We start from the raw sequence: 12,067 nt of genomic DNA on the forward strand, positions 1-12,067 counted from the left end.
TCCATAAGAATTTGAAATTCTGTTGTGCATTTTCCCTCTTTAGATCAGGATTCTGCTATAGAAGTTTCAATGAAGATATTCCGTAATGGCAGCCAGGCACTCTCCTGTTCTTCTACTCTCATGGCCAATGAGGCAGCTGTTCATGGAGGCAGTTACCACACATTCCTTATCCTCCTCCCTTTCCTGACTCAACTTTTTCCTCGGTTGTTCCAGGTGAATACAGACCAACTTTTGTGCCTTGGATGGCAGCTTGTAAGACCCCAGGCACCACACAGTGAACTAGGAGGTTAAATCACTCAACACGTTATTAGGCCAGTTAACTGCGATGTCCCATGAAAGCGTAACCTCAACCTCCAAAGCAAGGAACCACGTCCCATGAGGTATATGGTTGTTCATCAGCAGCCTCAACATCTGCTCTTTTTGTTGTTATTCGTACCGTCAGTCTTTTGGTTAGCAAGCGGGTACTTAACCATTTGCACCATCTGCACTCCTATAAGTGGAAATTTCCGGGTCATAGGCTATTTGTATGTTTAACATTTTGAACAACAGGCACACTTTTCCACAGAGGCTGAACCATTTTACAACCCACCGGCAATTTCTTCATATTCTCCCCAACTCTTGTTGTTTCTGATAGTAGCCATCCTCCTAGGGATGAGGTGGTGTGTCTTGTGGTTTGGGTTTGCATTTCCCTAATGACAAGGGCATTCATCATCTTTTCATGTGTTTATTGACCATTTGCTTATCATCTTTGGTGAAATGTCTCCTTCAGTTTTTTGCCCAATTTTACAATTGTTGCTGACACTTAGGAGGTCTTTCTCTGTCCTGGATACTAAACCCTTATGGCATGTATGATTCCCAAATGCAGTGAAACCTGTGAAAGCTGGAACCTCTAAGGTGGAAACCTGTCAGAGTAGGAAAACTCAAATATTTTCCATTAAAGAAGTGACCAAAAAGTGGCAAGGCTGCGCTGTGTAAAAGGCGGAAAAATTGCAAGACCCAGAAAAAGAAGGCAATCCTGTCAAATTCCAGCTCTCACAGATTTCAGTGTACTTTCTCCCATTCTGTAGATAGTCTCTTCCCTTTGTTGAGAGTCTTAATTGATCTGTTTTGTCTTTTATTCCTTGAGATTTTTGCTATTGTAGCTCAGAATCCATTGTTGAAAGCTAGTGTGTGGAGAAAAGAAACGTGCTTCTTTTTTTAAATTGTAAAAATAGTGTATGAGTCAAAAACTTTAAAACTGCGTACAGTAAAGCCAATTATTAAACAGCACTTTTAATCTCAACATGGTGTTGAATAATGTGGTGCCTTCTATTTTCCTTCTCTAGAGATAGATTTTCTAGGAGTAGTCCCATTCTGGATTGGACTTTCGTTTGGAGACATGACCGTTGTCATGTTACTTCATGTCAAATTCAAGCCTTCATTCAAAACTACTGAGTTTTCCTCGGTGAGAATCTAAGAAATGCTCCTCAGATACCATGACAATATCAGCTTTTTTTTTTTTTCTTTTCCAGCGAGGAAAGCTTTCTTCATTTTATTAGTTTCTTTTCTCTCTCTCTCTCACATGCACACACGGTAGTCATTTAATTTCTTATTCAACGAAACAGGTTAAACCACATGAAATTCCATGTTGGCCTTTTTCTGAGTTACCACAAAGGCAGTTTCACATGCTTCCTCCAAATACGCCTGGGTGTTTACAAAGATCTAAAGAATTCACTGTAACGTCTACAAGTGTAAGCAGTGGTTCAGTTAAAATAAGGGATGTCTTCACTCAGGAGAAGTCTTCACAGAGCCTTGAAAGTCAAGCAGAAAAAAAGAAGCTTTTCATCCAGAAGTTGACTGTAATTACCAGCCCCTGGTCTGCATCGAGCTCATCCAGTCCCTTAGTACAGTAACCAAATGTCTGCTGTCAGACGTTAGAATCTGTGCCAGGAACCATTAATTATTTGCTAAAGGCCTCATCCGTGCCAACACTCTGCTCTTCCTCTCCTTTAGCTTGCAGCTTCAGAAGTGGGAATGCAGCCTGTTTCAGAGGACACAGTGTGATTGTTCGTGGCCAGCAGAAGACGCCCCACAGGATGAGATTCAGGCTCTTGGGTACCAATGGGTTCAGACACCAAGTCCTTCCCATAGCCCACCTGGAACACTAAGGACTGTAACGCTCTGAAACCTAACGTGTCCAAGACAGAGCTTTTAAAGTCTCACCTGAACAAATCTACTTCTCACCTGGCTTTCCCAGCCGGTAAGCTGCACCAGCCTTCATTCATTCACTGCATTCAGGGAAACAGTCCAAGCTACCGTGAGAGGGGAGCTCCCTTAGGAAGGCAGCTCTGAACTTTCTTCTCCTATTTCTCTTTTCAGAGGAAGTTACAGTCTCCACCCAGCAGCAAGAGGCAGATATCAACAATGTAAACCAAGCCAACTCTCAATCACATCCAGAAAAAATCCACATATTTTACCCTCTCTGACAAGACCCTCCACATCTGACTTAAATTTAGAACACCCTCATATTTCATAGGCTCTTGACATCTTTTTAGAAAAAACCTTTTCAGACATGTCAACATTTTCCCTGCCTTTCGGCCTTCACACCAAGTATTTCTGCTGATTAGAGGAAAACTTTTAAACACTAGGAACTCAATAATTCCTATAATTCTTGTCTCACTTCAAATGTCACCTCTGCAGAAAGTGCCCCTCCTGTCCCCTCAGTTATTCCCACTCATTTCTATGTTTAAATGTCATTGAGGTTTTCAGAAGGGGGTAAATCCAATTGAGGTTGACATTAACCTTCATGATGCAAGTAAAACCAAACTGAGTGCAATGTTCCATTTCCCTATGTGACAGACTTTTAGCAAGCCCAAAACTGTGAAGCTCTGCATTGTGCTGATGGCAGCTTTCATGCCCTCTCTGCCCTGTTGGTTGCTTAAGGGTCTGGTGAGTTCACTTGAGCTGTGATGCCCATTAGCCAGGTATTGCTATTTCAATTAAAAGTAATTAAAACTAAAAGTAGAGTTCCTTCATTGCACTAGTCATATGTTCTGTGGTGAAGAGGCACATAGGGCTAGTGGCTACCATATTGGAGTGTACAGAAACAGAACATGTCTATCTTCACATAAAGTACTCTTGGATAGTGCTGCTGAAGACTATATATAACAGGTAATAATCTGTGTGTGTCCTCAATGATCAGTGTCAAAGGCCAGAAGGAACAAGAAGACAAAATACAGAGTGTCTGCCCATAGCTTTATCATCTAGCTTGGGAGACAGTTTTAAAGAAAGAATGAAAAACTAAGGATATGTGATATCTGTATTAAAAAGACCTAAGCCGAGAGTGAGGTGCAACTGCTTGAAAAGGGAAATTATTTCAGTGAAGATTCAGAAAACTGGGTTTTTTTTTTTAGCTACATACAGTGTTGTGTAGAGCTGATACCATTTTGTATGGGTGGGGGTGGAAAGAGTATTTCAGTTGGGAAAAATAAATGTGTATATCCCTGAGACAGCAGAGAACCCAGTATTATCCATTCATTGATGGAAGTCAGAGATGATTAAAGCAGAGAAAACAACAAGTGAGTGGTGAGGTTTGTGTGAGCTGGGTTAGAACAGATCGTTTAGAACTGTGCTGAATACTCTGGGCTTTTGGAAGGCCCATGGACAGCCACTGATGGGCACTGAGCATTTCCTATGCCACAGATAGAATTTGGAAGTGACAACGATGATTGAACGATGTCAGGCAGGAGCTTGTTATGAACAAGTTAGGGAACATTGTGAGGAGGCCTAGACGCGGAGATTGATTGTGAATCAGGAGGATAGCCAGTAATTTAATAGAGGTGTGGATGGATGAAAGGGCATCCCTTCATAGACTGCTCATTCCTGTACATCACTGAATGCTTCTCACGGTTGAATGTCAATGTGCATAACCCGCGGATCTGGTTGAAATGCAAATTTCGATTGAGAAATTCTGGGATGGGACTTGAGTTTTCCACATACTGAACAAGCTCGTGGTTTATGCTGGAAATACTAGTCGAGAAATAATGATGGGAATTAAAATTAGGGAGCTGTATTACAGAAAATAAAAAAGAAGGAAAACGTGTAGAGGGGAGACACTGGTGTAAAGATCTTGCAACAGAGAATTCAATGACAGTGAGAGCAAGAAATGAAATAGGACTCAAGCTGGAGAGGGAGCAGGGTGAAAAGAAATAGGAAGTGAGGTAGGAGATGGGTCCTTCGTGAAAACATAAAAGTTTTCTGATTTATTTGTTGATCTGGTTAATATCAGAAAGAGAAAGTGTTCAGGAATCCCCCCAGATTTCTCAAAATCTTAGTGAGTGGTGTTCTCATGGTTTGAAAATGAAGGGGGAAAAATACCATAAAAGTCAACGGGCAGAAAGAAATGTTAGTTACTTCCAAAGGAACAGAAAAAATACTGATCAGATATTACAGTGTCATAAAAGAGATGAAAAAGTTTTACAAAAGCACAGTGGAAGGTTTTTTACAGCACATAACTTAAAAATAAATGAACCAGGATGAGTTCATTGTCAATATATGAAAAGTATGTTTTTAAAATTTCACCCATGTCAATGTCAGATAACAGTGACATCTGACACCAGGAACAAAGGTACATAGGTAAGCCCACAACTTGAACATTGAATCCCTAAGTCCCTGGAGGAAATCAGGTTCAAGCTTTGCAGGCTGGCCAGGCCTGCTTGCTCCTCATGCTGTGGGAGAGGTAAATTCCTTCATCTGTGATCTTGTTGCAGAAAGGAGAGGTCTGTGGAGCTTCCTGAAGAATGCAGGTGTGTGCTGTGGGGGCTGGAGCCTGTTCTGCCTTTAGTGTAAAGGCCCTCAGGGTGGAGCATTGCCCTGAGCCTGGGAGGAGGCCAAAGACCTGTCACTCCCTGCTTCCTCCACACTGTTTCCTCTACATCCTTCTTCTATTTCAGACCTCAGGTGTGGTGCAGGGAGAACTAGTCCAGTCCAGGCAGCTGGGGACCTCAGGCGACCATCTGGCACATCCATCAATCACAGGGAAGGATTTCAATTGCTGTCACTGGCGTGTGGACCAAACATTATTCATCTGCCTCCAGACTGCCCAGGCCTCTGCTTCCAGTCCTGTCCCTCTTCCTGGAAGTGGCTTCTTGGGGTCAGAGACGTCATTCCATAGACGCCCAGAAGCTGGAGAAGAAAATGGTGAGTTCCACGCAGAACTGGGTTATCCTTAGCATTATGTGGGTGAGGCTGGATCTGAATTGTTGGGAAGCAGCCGTGTGCTGCGGGACTGTGGTTTCAGTGAAGAAGACAGTGACAGAGGAGGCTGAGGAACTGAGCCCTAGGAGGCACCCTAATACCTTGCTCCACTGTCTCTGGGCCCTTCATCCCCACATACATGGCATTTGAAGATTTGAATACCTGGTGTCACCTTCCTTATGTGACTCTCAGAGGTAGCATCACACGGTGTTAATATCCCCCCTTCTCCCGTCCCGGTCTTGGTGTTCTGTGTTGAATGACAGAGTCTTCTGTCCTGAATCTGAAGACGGAGCAGCTCTGGCTGTGGAGGCTGAGCCCCGACCCTCTAGAGCCATCCTTGTCCCATGTCTCTGAACAGTGTTCTTGAGTCCCCCCTAGGCACTGGAGCACTTTGAGTCTTAAAAGGATTGAGAGGTATCATACCAGTTTCCTCCACTGCTCAAAAGTGTAAAATTACTCAGCATTTCACTAAGATTAAAAGCCAGATTCTTTTCAATTGCCAACGAGTTCCCCCGAACATGATAAGCCCACTGACCCCAATCACCCCTCCAGATTCCTAATCTGGTTTTTCCTCTGCATTGCATTCTGCTCCAGCCACGTGGGCCTTTGGCTCTTCCTAAGACATCCAAGACACCTTCACACCTTCTGACCTGTGCTCTGGCTGTTTCCTCCTTCTAGAATGGTTTCTTCTCAAAGACCTGAATTCTTTTATAGAACACATTGCCACATGATAGTTATATATACATGTTTATGTATTTAAATTTACTGTCCCCACTCAAAGAATTTACTATCCATGTTCATCTGGGTGTTCGTTTTGTTCACTGCTGTATCTGCTTTGCCAATGTGCAGTAGTCTCTGTGTCAGTAGGACCTGAATCAATTTTAATGAATGAATGTGGCCACAGTTAAGGGTCTGGAGGGAAGAAGTCTTTTCTGAGACACAGGGCTTTGCCAGGAGAAGTATGTCCTGGTTGTATGAATTGAATAGAAGGTTTACCTTTTTCTCCTCTTCCTAGTGTCCTCCAGTACTTTAGTTTATCGACTGGGTTTGGGCTTTTTTTTTTATGGTGTTATTGGACGGTAAGAGCAAAAATAACAACAAAAGTGTATGCATATGGACAGAAATGGAGTTGTCAGCAATTTAGACTTCAAAGAGAAATTGACCTGCATTGTGATCCTGGCTCAGCAGAGTTCCATGTGGGAAACACTGAGGATGTGATTAAATGATCATCTCTAACTTTACTCAGCTATGGCCTGTCTGACATAATATCTGCTTAGAAGAGTCAAGAAAGAAAAATCACAGTTGCTCAGTACATGGGACATTTCATCATTATTCTATAATAAATATCAGGGTTTTTGATGAGTTTAAAATATGTAAGCTCGCCCACTGCAGTGGAGGAGACCTTTGGATTTGGGCTCTGGTTCAAAGTTGTTGTGACCCCATCATACCAGGACGGATTAGAGATGTCATAGGCTGCTCACGTCACCATTTCCCTGACAAGAGGAGTCTTCTTTCTCTAAAATTACTCTGTTTTAGCACTCAGGGTGTCTTTTAGCAGCCTTTTCTCTCCTCTTGACACGAGGAACCCAACGGATTGCTGCTGTTTCAAAAAGGTCACTCTTACAGACCAGGGGATTCCAGTAGTCAGGGTTCAGGTAGTCATGGTTAGGTGCCTTCCAGGGGCTGCGAATGTGAGAGAATTCTGAAGCACAGCCCCTAGAGGCTGGTGTGTAAGTCATTTCCTAGGCTCCATGGGCAATTTAACTGGTAAACCATCTGCATTTCAGCTTACTTATAAAATTAATTTTTTTGTGGTAGAAGTTATACCTAACAAAATGTTTGTCCATTCAACAGTGTTTACAGGTATAGTTTGGTGACACTGATTACGTTCATCATGTTTTACAGTCATCCCAACCAAAAACCAAACCAAATGCCATCAAGTTGATTCCAACTCCTAGCGATCGTATAGGACAGAGTACCACTGCCCCATAGACTTTCCGAAGAGCGCCTGGCGGATTTGAACTGCCGAGACTTTGGTTAGCAGCCGTGGCACTTAACCACTAAGCCACCAGGGTTTCCACATGGAAATGGTATCCTTTTCTCACTGAGCAAACACAAGGCTGTGCTGTTGTTGTTTCTGCAGAGGTTTTGCTCCTTGTCATCCTCTAACATTAGACTGTGTTTGTGGACCTATTACATTCCCACCTTGGGCCTTGGTGCTCTCTGTTGAATGAGAGTTTCCTGACCTGAATGAGCCACATACTTATCTCTAAGAGTTGAAGAAAATGTGACCAGCTCAGTGTTTGGGTTGCTAGTGTGTTGATAATTGGCCCCTGGTCCTCCCATGGTTGTGAGAAACAAAAGCAAAACGGCCATTCTGCAGTGTTTACCAGTTACTCTACATCATCCTGTCTTCACCCTGTGCTTTATGTTTTCTTGAGTGTGTTCTGGTAGGGCTTACAGAAGGAGTGGTAATTGTTTGTTCACAAGGAAGTGAAGATCTGAATGAGAGCATTTCTCTAATGTCTGCTATGTTTTCTAACCATTCCATACAGTAAAGAGAGAGGAGAATATGACTGCAATTGGTCACAGTCAAGATGTAGAGAGATAATTTCAGTGCTGGAAGTCTGTGAGACAGAAAGCAATCAGTGAGGAAGTGAATGTAGTTAGTGAAGGGACGAGGCTGATGGCCATACCCTAGAATACACCTTGATAGTACACAGAACCTTGTGTCAAATCCCTAAGAATCCTCTGTTCCCCAGGACTGTCAGCCTCACCCTTCATTCTTGTACACACTGAAGTCCATGGTACCTTGCTGATGCTGAATGTGTCAATGTTTTAGGACTCAGTGGTTGTTGAGGATGTGGCTGTGGTCTTTACCTCGGAAGAGTGGGCTTTGCTGGATCTTACTCAGAGGAAACTCTACAGAGATGTGATGATCGAAACCTTCAGAAACCTGGCCTCAGTAGGTAGGACCAGATTCCTTTTTTTTTTTTTCTGTTTTCTATTATTCCTTTAGTGAACAAAACTATTTTACTCATTAAGTTTACTGCAGAATTTGGGCTGAGGAATGAGAATAAATCATTAAATAAAGGAGGCATGGTCCTTTGGCCCATAGAGCTCATGTATCTTGGCTTTCCGTGAACACAAAGCAGTATGTATTATACTTAGCTTTCATTTCTCTTGTGATTAAAAGCCTTGAGGCTCTTTAAGTGTTGTAAATGTAAGCACTGGCTTTAGGGGTCACTTTGGGGCACTGAGAGTATTGTATTTGGGGACCGCGTAGAGTATTAGTGTGTTCATTACAAGTTTCACATGATTATTTTGCTGCAAATCAACCCACACCTGTCTATCTTCAGAGACCCTGAAGAGCAAAGAATTGCCTCAATGTCAAGGAACTCCTCATTACTCTTCACTGTCTTCCCTCATGATAAGCGTTTCTTCATGAGCACCATGTCAGCTCTACACATTTGTTTTCCCAGAGACACAACTTCACAGAAACCTGAGCTTCCTTTTCTCACTTTAGCAATCCTTTCACAGCTGCAGTTATGCGGATCCTTTTCCTCTTTTAATGTTACATGTATATCGTGTCCAGTGTATTTCTACTTAGCTCTAATTAAATTTGTTCATGCCTCCGTCACTGTAAAAGTTCATAGAAGTATGTCCTAGTAAACTGCTTCTAAACCATTGCTAAAGTGCTGAAACAGTGAAATGTGGCTACGTCTTTATTAAGAGTCGTCTTTTTTCCCCGAATAATTTCTTTCCATTTGTTTCATATTGTGAACCTCAACTTGAATTATTGGGTCAGACTTTGGAAACCTTAAGGATGGAGAAAAGTTACCCTGCAAAGATATAATGGTGGGATACATAAAAAATAACACCTGGTCCTCCATGTTAGGAGAAATCTCTGAATCACACAGTAATAAAGATGATCATAAAAACCAAGAGAGACGTTTGAGGTGAGTTTCATTGAAAGAAGGGAAAACGGTGCTTCTGGAGAAAATACTAAGTTGTGATGACATTAAAATACACATTCATATGCTGATGTGTCTATACCAAGGCTTCCAACTGTTTCAGAACAGTTCAGTAATTGCAAACATAAAGAAGGATGCATAGCCACCAAACTTGTTGCCTGTTGGATTTTGACGTGAGCAGAGAACACTTGGCAGTGCCCTGCACAAAGATGGTGTCCCACTGCACTGCTTTGAATGTGTGTTGCTCGTCATAGTCCTGTTGTTGAGTGTTCTGCAGCAGGTTCCTGAAACTTTTTCGAATTCATGCAGATCGGATTATCGACAGTACTGTGGGGAGCAATGCACATTGAAAGCTGTGAGATTGGCTGCCATCTTTGTTCAGGGCTCTGTGGTTTGTTCCCAACACAGGTTGAAATCCGATGGGCAACCGGTACCCAACGCGAACACTGCCGTTATTTACTTTGGCAATTGTTGAAGCAATACAAACCAGTTTGAAGCCCTGATATGTGCTTATACATATATAAATATATATATATATGTACGTATATTGTGTATGTATAAACTTTGCTGAAAACTTACTTGTTCAGAGAATTTTCACAATCTTTTCATAAATGTGTGTCACACATTGAGTATTTGAAACATATTTCACTTAAACACAATGATCAGAAAGCCTCATATTTTAGAAAAACAGTGACAATTATTGTATTATTTCTGCTAGATGATTTGAACTATGAAACAGGAGAGAAGTCAAGCAATAAACTGCATGTTCGCTTTGTTAGGTAATGTTGAAGTGGAAATAATTGATTTCCAACAACATGTTGCCTGTTTTTAACAGAATTCATACAGTGGAAAACCTCCGTGAAAGTAAGGAAGACAATCCGTGTGGGAAAACCTTCAGCTGGATTCCAAATCTTACCATGCAGAAAAGAAATCCTCCAGAAGTAAATCCTTTTGAATGCTCTGACTGTGAAAAAGCCATTATGGATCCCTCATCACATAACCACCATACTTGTCAGTTTATGGCATTTAGAGAAGCCTGTGGTGGTACCACTCCTATGAGATCTCTTAGTGGGAAGAAACCCCATAAGTGTGAGGTATGTGGGAAGGATTTCATTTGTATCTCAACTCTTAAGAGTCCTGTGACAACACTCATTAGTGACAATCAGTATAAATGTAATGAGTATGGGAAAGATTTCTGTAGTTTCTCGTCCTTTTGGACACATGTGAGAGGTCATAAGGGTGAATGTAAAGAAAGTTCTTCTAGTGACCCTTTATCCCTCCCTTTGTATAACAGAGATAAGCCTTATGAATGTAGGGAATTTAGGAAAGCCTTTAATTTTTCCTCAGCCCTCACTGCACATTTAGGAACTCACACTGGAGAGAGGCCTTATGAATGTAATGATTGTGGGAAAGACGTTAGACAATCCTCAAAAATCACTGTACATAGAAGGATTCACAGTGGAGAAAGACCTTATGAATGTAAGGAATATGGAAAAGACTTTAAGTGTTCCTCACATCTCACTAATCATAGAAGAACTCACCGTGGAGACAAGCCATATAAATGTACAGAATGTGGGAAAGCCTTTAGTCAGGCTTCATCCCTTATTACACATATAAGAACTCACAACGGACAGAGGCCTTATGAATGTAAGAAATGTGGGAAAGCCTTTAGTTATTCTTCAGGAATTGCTTCACATATGAGAACTCATACTGGTGTCAGACCTTATGAATGTAAGGAATGTAGGAAAACATTTAAGTATTCTTCTAACTTCACTTCACATGTAAGAACTCACAGTGGAGAGAAGCCTTATGAATGTAAGCAATGTGGGAAAGCCTTTAGGAAGTCCTCAGTCCTCATGACACATAGAAGAATTCATACTGGAGAGAGGCCATATGAATGTAAGGAATGTGGGAAAGCCTTTAGAGAGCCCTCACACCTCACCTCGCATATGCGAACTCACAGTGGAGAGAGGCCTTATGAATGTGAGGAATGTGGGAAAGCCTTTCGTCACTCAGGAAACCTCACTAACCATATAAGAACTCACAATGGGCAGAGGCCTTATGAATGTAAGGAATGTGGGAAAGCCTTTCGTCAGCTCTCAACCCTCACTACACATATAAAAATTCACAGTGGAGAGAAGCCTTATGAATGTAAGCAGTGTGGGAAAGTCTTTAGGCAGTCCTCAGGCCTCATGACACATAGAAGAATTCATACTGGCGAGAGGCCATACCAATGCAAGGAATGTGGGAAAGCCTTTAGTTATTCTTCAGCGATGGCTTCACATAGGAGAGCTCATAATGGTGTCAGGCCTTATGAATGTAAGGAATGTGGGAAAACGTTTAGATATTCTTCTAACTTCACTTCACATATAAGAACTCACAGTGGAGAGAGCCCTTATGAATGTAAGGAATGTGGGAAAGTCTTTAGGCAATCCTCAAACCTCATTGTACATAGAAGGATTCACAGTGCAGAAAGGCCTTATGAATGTAAGGAATGTGGAAAAGCCTTTAAGTGTTCCTCACATCTCACTAATCATAGAAGAACTCACAGTGGAGACAAGCCATATAAATGTACAGAATGTGGGAAAGCCTTTAGTCAGGCTTCATCCCTTACTACACATATCCGAACTCACAATGGACAGAGACCTTATGAATGTCAGAAATGTGGGAAAGCCTTTAATTACTCTTCAGTAATTGCTTCACATATGAGAACTCATACTGGTGTCAGGCCTTATGAATGTAAGGAATGTGGGAAAACATTTAGGTATTCTTCTAACTTGACTTCACATATAAGAACTCACAGTGGAGAGAAGCCTTATGAATGTAAGCAATGTGGGAAAGCCTTTAGGCAGTCCTCA

General features: G+C 41.9%; 1 protein-coding gene across 10 annotated transcripts in view; it reads left to right on the forward strand.

The window, feature by feature from the left end:
* Nucleotides 1–12,067, forward strand: part of LOC126069370 (zinc finger protein 208-like) — a 464,532-nt gene that overhangs the window by 409,782 nt on the left and 42,683 nt on the right. The window lies entirely within an intron of this gene.

This window comes from Elephas maximus, chromosome X (genome assembly GCF_024166365.1).
Source record: "Elephas maximus indicus isolate mEleMax1 chromosome X, mEleMax1 primary haplotype, whole genome shotgun sequence".
Classification (NCBI taxonomy): Eukaryota; Metazoa; Chordata; class Mammalia; order Proboscidea; family Elephantidae; genus Elephas; species Elephas maximus.